Source organism: Arachis hypogaea, chromosome 15 (genome assembly GCF_003086295.3).
Source record: "Arachis hypogaea cultivar Tifrunner chromosome 15, arahy.Tifrunner.gnm2.J5K5, whole genome shotgun sequence".
Taxonomy (NCBI): domain Eukaryota; kingdom Viridiplantae; phylum Streptophyta; class Magnoliopsida; order Fabales; family Fabaceae; genus Arachis; species Arachis hypogaea.
Genome location: NC_092050.1, coordinates 76,805,118 through 76,816,282, shown reverse-complemented (window position 1 = coordinate 76,816,282; position 11,165 = coordinate 76,805,118). Strand labels below are relative to the sequence as shown.

Sequence of the window (11,165 nt, the reverse complement as noted above, 5' to 3'; positions counted from 1 at the left end):
TCTTTTTCAAAATCAATTTTAAAATCTTTTCTAACTTCTTTTCTAACTTCTTATCTTTTCAAAAATTAAGTTTCAAATCTTTTTCAATCAATCTTATCTTTTTGTTTGATTCTTATCTTTTTCAAAACTACCTAACTAACTCTCTCTTTCTAATTTTCGAAAATCCCTTCCCTCTTTTTCAAAATTCCTTTTTAATTAACTAACTGTTTTAAACTTTAATTTAATTTAATTTAATTTTTCTTTTTAATTTTTGAATTATAACTTTGATTTTAAATTAAAAACAAAAAAAATATTTTTTTATTTTAATTAATTTTCGAATTCTCTCATCTCTCATCTCCTTCTATTTAATTATTCATCTACTAACACTTCTCTTCCACCCAAAATTTGAACACCATCTTCCTCTCTGTGTTCGAGTTCTTCTCTTCCCCTTCTTTTATTCTTCTCTTCTACTCACATAAAGGAATCTCTATATTGTGACATAGAGGATTCCATATTTTCTGTTTTCTTCTTTTTCATATGAGCAGGAACAAGGATAAGAACATTCTTGTTGAAGCTGACCCTGAACCTAAAAGGACTCTGAAGAGAAAGCTAAGGGAAGCTAAAGCACAACTCTCTGGAGAAAATCTGATAGAAATTTACGAAAAAGAAGGAGACATGGCCGAAAATAATAACAATGTAAGGAAGATGCTTGGTGACTTCACTGCACCAAATTCCAATTTACATGGAAGAAGCATCTCAATCCCTGCCATTGGAGCAAACAACTTTGAGCTGAAACCTCAATTAGTTTTCTCTGATACAACAAAACTGCAAGTTTTATGGACTTCCATCAGAAGATCCTTTTCAGTTCTTAACTGAATTCTTGCAAATCTGTGATACTATTAAGACCAATGGGGTTGATCCCGAGGTCTACAGGCTCATGCTTTTCCTGTTTGTTGTAAGAGACAGAGCTAGAATATGGTTGGACTCTCAACCTAAGGATAGCCTGAACTCTTGGGATAAGCTGGTCACGGCTTTCTTAGCCAAGTTCTTTCCTCCTCAAAAGCTTAGCAAGCTTAGAGTGGATGTTCAAACCTTCAAACAGAAAGAAGGTGAATCCCTCTATGAAGCTTGGGAGAGATACAAGGAACTGACCAAAAAGTGTCCTTCTGACATGCTTTCAGAATGGACCATCATGGATATATTCTATGATGGTCTGTCTGAATTATCTAAAATGTCATTGGACCATTCTACAGGTGGATCCATTCACCTAAAGAAAACGCCTGCAGAAGCTCAAGAGCTCATTGACATGGTTGCTAATAACCAGTTCATGTACACTTCTGAGAGGAATCTTGTAAGTAATGGGACGCCTCAAAGGAAGAGAGTTCTTGAAATTGATACTCTGAATGCCATATTGGCTCAGAACAAAATATTGACTCAACAAGTCAATATGATCTCTCAGAGTCTGAATGGATTGAACGAATCATCCAACAGTACTAAAGAGGCATCTTCTGAAAAAGAAGCTTATGATCCTGAGAACCTTGCAATAGCAGAGGTGAATTACATGGGTGAACCCTATGGAAACACCTATAATCCCTCATGGAGAAATCATCCAAATTTCTCATGGAAGGATCAACAAAAGCCTCAACAAGGCTTTAATAATGGTGGAAGAAATAGGTTTAACAATAGCAAACCTTTTCCATCATCCACTCAGCAACAGACAGAGAATTCTGAGCAGAACCCATCTAGCTTAGCAAATATAGTCTCTGATCTATCTAAGGCCACTGTGACTTTTATGAATGAAACAAGGTCCTCCATTAGGAATTTGGAGGCACAAGTGGGCCAGCTGAGTAAAAGAGTCACTGAAACTCCTTCTAGTACTCTCCCAAGCAATACAGAAGAAAATCCAAAGAGAGAGTGCAAGGCCATTGATTTGACCATCATGGCCGAACCTACAAGGGAGGAGGAGGACATGAACCCTAGTGAGGAAGACCTCCTAGGACGTTCAGTGACCAATAAGGAGTTTCCCTTTGAGGAACCCAAGGAATCTGAGGCTCATCTAGAGACCATAGAGATTCCATTGAACCTCCTTCTGCCCTTCATGAGCTCTGATGAGTATTCTTCCTCTGAAGAGGATGAAGACATTTCTGAAGAGCAAGTTGCTAAATACCTTGGTGCAATCATGAAGCTAAATGCCAAGCTATTTGGTAAGGAGACTTGGGAAGATGAACCTCCCTTGCTCACCAATGAACTAAATGCATTGGATAGGCAGAAATTGCCTTAAAAGAAACAGGATCCTGGCAAATTCTTAATACCCTGTACCATAGGCACCATGACCTTTGAGAAGGCTCTGTGTGACCTGGGGTCAGGAATAAACTTAATGCCACTCTCTGTAATGGAAAAACTTGGGATCTCTGAGGTGCAAGCTGCCAGAATCTCATTAGAGATGGCCGACAACTCAAGAAAACAGGCTTATGGACAAGTAGAGGACGTATTAGTAAAGGTTAAAGGCCTTTACATCCCTGCTGATTTCATATTCCTAGACACTGGGAAGGATGAGGATGAATCCATCATCCTTGAAAGACCCTTCCTAGCCACAGCAAGAGCTGTGATTGATGTGGACAGAGGAGAGTTGGTCCTTCAACTGAATGAGGACAACCTTGTGTTTAAAATTCAAGGATCTCCTTCTGTAACCATAGAGAGGAAGCATGAAAAGCTTCTCTCACTGCAGAGTCAACCAGAGCCCCCACAGTCAAACTCTAAGTTAGGTGTTGGGAGGCCACAACCAAATTCTAAGTTTGGTGTTGAACCCCCACATTCAAACTCTAAGTTTGGTGTTGGGAGGTTCCAACAATGCTCTGCACATCTGTGAGGCTCCATGAGAGCTCACTGTCAAGCTATTGACATTAAAGAAGCGCTTGTTGGGACGCAACCCAATGTTATCTAATTATATTTATTTATTTTCTCTTGTTATTTTATGTTTTCTTTAGGTTGATGATCATGTGAAGTCACAAAACTACTGAAAAATTAAAAACAGAATGAAAAATAGAATGAAAAATAGCACACCCTGGAGGAAGAGCAGTCTGGCGTTAAACACCAGAAACAAGCATCTATCTGGCATTTAACGCCAGAAACAAGCACCAAGCTGGCGTTTAACGCCAGAAACAAGCATCTGCCTGGCGTTAAACGCCAGAAACAGGCTACATTTAGGCGTTTCACGCCAGAAACAAGCACCAGTCTGGCGTTAAACACCAGGATTGCACAGCAAGGGCATTTTCCATGCCTAATTGGAGCAGGGATGTTAAGTCCTTGACCCCACTTGATCTGTGGACCCCACAGGATCACCTCAGGATCTGTGGATCCCACAGGATCCCCTCAGGATCTGTGGATCCCACAGGATCCCTACCTTTTCTTCTCTCCTCTTCACACCTTTTCATAACTCTCTTCCCCAAATACCCTTCACCAATCACCTCAATCACTCTTTCCCATCACCCCCTCACCACTCACATCCATCTTCTTTTCCCCATAAACCCCACCTACTTTCAAAATTCAAAATATTTTCTCTCCCAAACCCAACCCTAATGGCCGAACCCTAACCCTCCCCACACTCCTATATAAACCCCTCATTCCTTCTTCATTTTCACACAACACAACTCTCTCTTCTTCTTCTCCTTTTTTCTTTCTTCTTTTGCTCGGGGACGAGCAAACATTTTAAGTTTGGTGTGGTAAAAGGATAGCTTTTTGTTTTTCCATAACCATTAATGGCACCTAAGGCCAAAGAAACCTCAAGAAAGAGGAAAGGGAAGTCAATTTCTTCCACCTCTGAGTCTTGGGAGATGGAGAGATTCATCTCAAAAGTCCATCAAGACCACTTCTATGAAGTTGTGGCCAAAAAGAAAGTGATCTCTGAGGTTCCTTTCAAGCTCAAAAAGAATGAGTATCCGGAGATCCGACTTGAGATCCAAAGAAGAGGTTGGGAAGTTCTCACCAACCCCATTCAACAAGTCGGGATCTTAATGGTTCAAGAGTTCTATGCAAATGCATGGATCACTAGGAACCATGATCAAAGTGTGAACCCGAATGCAAAGCATTGGCTCACCATGGTTCGGGAGAAATACTTAGATTTCAATCTGGAAAATGTATGGCTGGCATTCAACTTGCCAATGATGGAAGAAAACGTATGCCCCTACACTAGAAGGGTCAACTTTGATCAAAAGTTGGACCAAGTCCTCATGGACATATGTGTAGAAGGAGCTCAATGGAAAATTGACTCAAGAGGCAATCCGGTTCAATTGAGAAGACTAGACCTTAAGCCTGTAGCTAGAGGATGGTTGGAGTTTATTCAACACTCAATCATTCCTACTAGTAACCGGTCTGAAGTTACTATAGATCGGGCCATCATGATCCATAGTATCATGATTGGGGAGGAAGTGGAGGTTCATGAGATTATACCTCAAGAACTCTACAAGGTGGCTGACAAGTCCTCTACTTTGGCAAGGTTAGCCTTTCCTCACCTCATTTGCCACCTCTGCAATTCGGCTGGAGTTGACATAAAGGGAGACATCCTCATTGAAGAGGACAAGCCTATCACTAGGAAAAGGATGGAGCAAACAAGAGATCATGGACCTCAACATGAGCATGAGGAAATTCCTCACCATGAAATCCCTCAGATACCTCAAGGGATGCACCTTCCTCCACAAAACTATTGGGAGCAAATCAACACCTCCCAAGGAGAATTAAGTTCCAACATGGGACAACTAAGGGTGGAGCATCAAGAGCACTCCATCATCCTTCATGATATTAGAGAAGACCAAAGAGCTATGAGGGAGGAGCAATAAAGGCAAGGAAGAGACATAGAGGAGCTCAAAAGCACCATTGGTTATTTTACTATTTTTCATTTACTATGCTTTATGTTTTATTTATGTTTATGTCTTCACTATATGATCACTAGTATCTAAGTGTCTATGCCTTAAAGTTATGAATGTCCTATGAATCCATCACCTCTCTTAAATGAAAAAATGTTCTAAAAACAAAAGAACAAGAAGTACATGGTTTCGAATTCATCCTTGAAACTAGTTTAATTATTTTGATGTGGTGACAATACTTTTTGTTTTCTAAATGAATGCTTGAACAGTGCATATGTCTTTTGATATTGTGGTTTATGAATGTTAAATATGTTGGCTCTTGAAGAATAAGGAAAAAGGAGACATATTATTTGATAATCTGAAAAATCATAAAAATAATTCTTGAAGCAAGAAAAAGCAGTGAATACAAAAGCTTGCGAAAAAAAAAGAAGAAAAAAATGGCAAAAAAAAAGAGAAAGAGAAAGAGAAAGCAAGCAGAAAAAGCCAATAGCCCTTAAAACCAAAAGGCAAGGGAAAATAAAAAGGATCCAAGGCTTTGAGCATCAGTGGATAGGAGGGCCTAAAGGAATAAAATCCTGGCCTAAGCGGCTAAACCAAGCTGTCCCTAACCATGTGCTTGTGGCGTGAAGGTGTCAAGTGAAAGCTTGAGACTGAGCGGTTAAAGTCAAGGTCCAAAGCAAAAAAAAAAGAGTATGCTTAAGAACCCTGGACACCTCTAATTGGGGACTTTAGCAAAGCTGAGTCACAATCTGAAAAGGTTCACCCAGTTATGTGTCTGTGGCATTTATGTATCCGGTGGTAATACTGGAAAACAAAGTGCTTAAGGCTGAGTCACAATACTGAAAAGGTTCACCAAGACTCATAAAGTAGCTGTGTTCAAGAATCAACATACTGAACTAGGAGAATCAATAACACTATCTGAACTCTAAGTTCCTATAGATGCCAATCATTCTGAACCTCAATGGATGAAGCGAGATGCCAAAACTATTCAAGAGGCAAAAAGCTACAAGTCCCGCTCATCTGATTGGAGCTAAGTTTCGTTGATATTTGGGATTTATAGTATATTCTCTTCTTTTTATCCTATTTGATTTTCAGTTACTTGGGGACAAGCAACAATTTAAGTTTGGTGTTGTGATGAGCGAATAATTTATACGCTTTTTGGCATTGTTTTTACATAGTTTTTAGTATGATTTTGTTAGTTTTCAGTATATTTTTATTATTTTTTAAATAAAAAACACATTTCTGGACTTTACTATAAGTTTGTGTGTTTTTCTGTGATTTCAGGTAATTTCTGGCTGAAATTGAGGGACTTGAGCAAAAATCAGATTCAGAGGTTGAAGAAGGACTGCAGATGCTATTGGATTTTGACCTTCCTGCACTCAAAGTGAATTTTCTGGAGCTACAAAACTCCAAATGGCGCGCTCTCAATTGCGTTGGAAGGTAGACATCCAAGGCTTTCCAAAAATATATAATAGTCCATACTTTGCCGGTGTTTAGATGACGCAAACTGGCATTCAACGTCAGTTCCATGTTGCATTCTGGAGTTAAACGCCAGAAACAGGTTGCAAAGTGGAGTTAAACGCCAAAAACAGGTTACATACTGGCGTTCAACTCCAAGAGAAGCCTCTACACGTGTAAAGGTCAATGCTCAGCCCAAGCACACACCAAGTGGGCCCCAGAAGTGGATTTCTGCATCATTTACTCATTTCTGTAAAACCCTAGTAACTAGTTTAGTATAAATAGGACTTTTTACTATTGTATTTACATCTTTGGATCATCTTTGATCAGTTTTATGCTATCTTAGACCTTTATGGGGGCTGGCCATTCGGCCATGCCTGGACCTTGTTCTTATGTATTTTCAACGGTAGAGTTTCTACACACCATAGATTAAGGTGTGGAGCTCAGCTGTTCCTCATGAATTAATACAAAGTACTATCATTTTTCTATTCAATTCAAGCTTATTCCGATTCTAAGATATTCATTCATACTTCAATATGAATGTCATGATCGTGATAGTCATCATCATTCCCAACCTATGAACGCGTGCCTGACAACCACTTCAGTTCTACCTTAGATTGAATGAATATCTCTGGGATTTCTTAATCAGAGTCTTCGTGGTATAAGTTAGAATCCATGGACGGCCATTCTTGAGATTCAGAAAGTCTAAACCTTGTCTGTGGTATTCCGAGTAGGATCTGGGAAGGGATGGCTGCGACGAGCTTCAAACTCGCGAGTGCTGGGCGTAGTGACAAACGCATAAGGATTACTGAATCCTATTCCAATATGATCGAGAATCGACAGATGATTAGCCATGCAGTGACAGCGCATCGGACTATTTTCACTGAGAGGACAGGATGTAGCCATTGACAACGGTGATGCCTAACATACAGCTTGCCATAGAAAGGAGTATGAATGATTGGATGAAGACAATAGGAAAGCAGAGGTTCAGGAGGAACAAGCATCTTCATACGCTTATCTGAAATTCTCACCAATAAATTACATAAGTATCTCTATCTTTAATTTACGTTTTATTTATCTTTTAATTATTAAATCTCTATAATCAATTGAATCCACCTGACTGAGATTTACAAGGTGACCATAGCTTGCTTCAAGCCGACAATCTCCGTGGGATCGACCCTTACTAACGTAAGGTTTATTACTTGGACGACCCAGTGCACTTGATGGTTAGTTGTGCGAAGTTGTGACAAAGAACTAAGATTATGAACGTGTGTATTAAGTTTTTAGCGCCGCTACCAAGGAATGAACCGTCACGATTTCTGCGCACCATTGATCACTCAATCCTCCCCTACTTCATTCTCTTCCAAAATTTGTTCTTCCTCTAACAATCAACAATTGTTCTATGCATGCATACATATATCATGAGGTCTTTCCTTAGGTTGTAATGGGGTTAGGGTCAAGGTAGGGTTATATATTTGGCTAATTGGGCTAAAATTTGAATCCCTTGATTAACTTGAGCTTCCCTTCTAACTTATATAACATCCTATGCAATTATGTACTAACCTAACTACCCATTCCTCACTTTTTTTCACATACTCACGCATTTACCTTTGATCATTACACATATGCATTGATTTGTCTCTAAGTCTTACTTTGGGGCATTTTGTCCCCTTCTTCTCTTTTTTTCTTTTTTTTCTATCTATATATATATATATATATATATATATATATATATATATATATATATATATATATATATCTTTCTTTTCTTTTCTTGTCTTTTCTCCTTTTTTTTAACTTTATACATGAATGTCAATGCATAAGATCTATACATTTAATCAACACATGAGTATGTATCTACTTCCCAATATTTTCAACAAAAATAACATGTTCTTATCTCAACCAATGCTTCCCCCTGTTTTCCCACACTTGAATGGCACACACACACTAGCCTAAGCTATTCAAGGATTCAAATAGGGATATTCATGGTTTTTCTCCTTTTTGCTTGTGATGTGCTAAAATTAAGAATAAGCGGGTTAAGGGTAGGCTCAAAATTGGTTGCAATGGTTGTTATAAGGTAAGTTCATTTGGGTAAGTAGCTAAGTGAATTGATGGCCTCAATCATGCACATGCATTCATACATATAACAATGGACATATAGAGTCAAACAAATTAAAGATCACAATCATAGAGAGAGAACAATGCACACAAGAAGGAAAGTAAGTGGTTATAAGATGTAACCACGCAATTAGGCTTAAAAGTCACTTGCTTGTGTTCTTGACTCAAAATCCATGTTCCAAATTACATTCTTCGAACAAGCTAAGCATCAAAATTTTCAAAATTGGTAGGGTTGCCCCCAAAATTCTAGTTTTCTAGGAGAGAAGTCATTACTCTAACCAAGTGAATTTATTAAGAGATATTAACATGCAAAGGGATTAAAAGGGTGGAAAACCTAATTATGCAATTTATCCTAATTGACAAAAGTGATTTTAAAATTTATTTTGGTGTTACCTATGAAGACCGGTCGGCCGACCAACCTCCCCACACTTAGAAGTTGGCACGGTCCTCCGTGCCTTGAGTGAGATGCAGTGGTGGATCGGCTTCCGAGTGTCCATCCTCTTCTTCATTATCGCTTTCCTCATTATCGGTACCGGTGGACGTGGAAATTTCTGGTTCTTCCATAGGTGGTACTATGCAACTTAGAAGCTTCTTGACAAAAGCATATTGGTGTTAGGGAAAGAAGGTGAAATTAAGCCCAAAGAAGCACTAAGAAATAATAAGCATGCTAGTGACAAAGCATAAGAGAATAGGTGACTTAGATGCATGACAGCTGCAACATGTAACTAAGGCAAAAATGTAGATCATGGTTAATCACTAGCATGTGATGTATGAGTGGTATAAGCATGCAAACGAGAAGCATGAGAAGTACACACTCTTAACAACAATAGCAAGAAGTGAGAACTAGGGGATGAGCATGTAGAAATGAAGCAAGAATTGTAGTAAGCTCAATGCACATATGAACAAGCAAATGAAAGAGGAAGAACATCAAAATAGAAGAGCTAAATCAAGTGTAACACAAAAAAGTCATGTGGGTCTTCCATCAAACACTTGGTGTGCATCCCTTGGCATGAAAAAATTGAGAGAAGGGTGACAATGTAACATCCCATAAAGCATCATCAATCATCATAACATACCACATATTGCAAAAGAAGGCAAGTAAGTCCAACCAACTCATCAATGCAAGAGGAATCTCTACTTGTAACACCCATAAGAAAATGAAAAAAAGAAAAAGAAAATTCAACAAACAAATAAAACAAGAATGAAACTAACTAAGAGGAAGAGTAAGGGAATGTAACTGAGGAAAAGAAGAAGAAAAAAGAAAACAAAACAAGAGTAGAGATGAGAAGTACCTTGAGAGGAAGAAGAGAAATGGGGTATGGGAGTGAGAGAAAAGGTATTGAAGAGTAAGAGAGAGGAGAGGAGAAAGAGAGGTGTGGGACCGTCGAAGGTGGTGGTTGCTGCCGGTGGTGGCGGAGAAGAGGTGGTAGAGATGGTAGAAGAGGGTGGAAGTGTGATGATGAGTTTTGTCGTGTCGGTCTAGAATTTCTCTTATAGGAATAAGAAATTCGTTGTAAGCATAGTCTTAAACTAACAAACAATTCCCGCATAAAAAATTTAGTTGGTTGTCACAAATAACTAACTCCAATGAAAATTAACCGAAGTATTTGGACTCTGGGTCGTCTCCCTAGGATAACAATGTAATGCTTAGTTATTGGCTATGAAGGGGTAAAAAGGGGGGTTTTTGGTTCATGAGATGACAAGAGAATAAATTTAGCAAGTGAATAAAGGAAGTAAGATAAAGAACTCTTGGCTAAGATTTGGGTAATTGAGATCACCATCCTTGTCAACAAACCAAATATTGATAATCATGAGAGGCCAACCTATTAAGTCTACTGCCCAAAAGCTTTAAGTACGTAACATTTACTCCTAAGCTTAAAGTACGTCAAATAGATTTGATCACATCCACCCTTAAGTCCTAACCTACCTACTAATTAACTTAGTAGTGGGTTAGCGTCAATGGGTGTCAAATTGATCACCATGGGTTCTCAAATCACCAAATCTATCATACCCAATGACTCAAGTTTACCCAATTCCCTTGGCTTAGGCCAAGAGTTGATAAAACTACTCAAAAATTAAAGAGAGCATTTCATCAAACACATAGAGTGCAATAAAAGTAAGCATCATAAATTGTAAGAATAATAAAATCTAACAACTATCAAGTGCAAGAAAAGTAGGATCACAACTCAATTCATCAATAAAAAAGAACATCAACACTAAATTGTATTAAAAACAAATCAAATCTAACATGAGTTCATCATCACAAAAGAGAGCAAAACGAGAAATTAACATCACAATTAAGAAAACCAAGATGTAGGAATGAGAAATTATAAAAGAGACAAGATGAGATCAAGTAATTGAACTTGAATTTAAGATAATCTACCCTAATCCTAACCTAATTCTAGAGAGGAGAGAGAGATGAGATCAAGTAATTGAACTTGAATTTAAGATAATCTACCCTAATCCTAACCTAATTTTAGAGAGAAGAGAGAGCTTCTCTCTCTAGAAAACTAACTAAAGGCTCATGTTGGCTAAACTAATTGCTCCCCCCTTTGCTTGGACTTCAATTCTGCATGAAATACACTCAGAAACAAGTTGGACTTGGGCCTAGACAGCTCAGAAATCGCCCCCAGCGTTTTGCCTTCAAGTGGGCTATGTAAGAGTATTGGCGCGTGCGCGCCATGTGCGCGTGCACATCGATTGGCAATTTCTCCATCCGCGCGGAAGCGACATGTACGCGTGCGCGTC

General features: G+C 38.7%; 1 non-coding gene across 1 annotated transcript; it reads right to left on the bottom strand.

Annotated features, from left to right (window-relative positions):
- Positions 1–1,048: 1,048 nt before the first annotated feature.
- On the bottom strand, positions 1,049–1,156 carry LOC112752828 (small nucleolar RNA R71). The gene has a single exon (XR_003177241.1). It is a non-coding gene; the product is annotated as a small nucleolar RNA R71 (small nucleolar RNA).
- Positions 1,157–11,165: the final 10,009 nt, after the last annotated feature.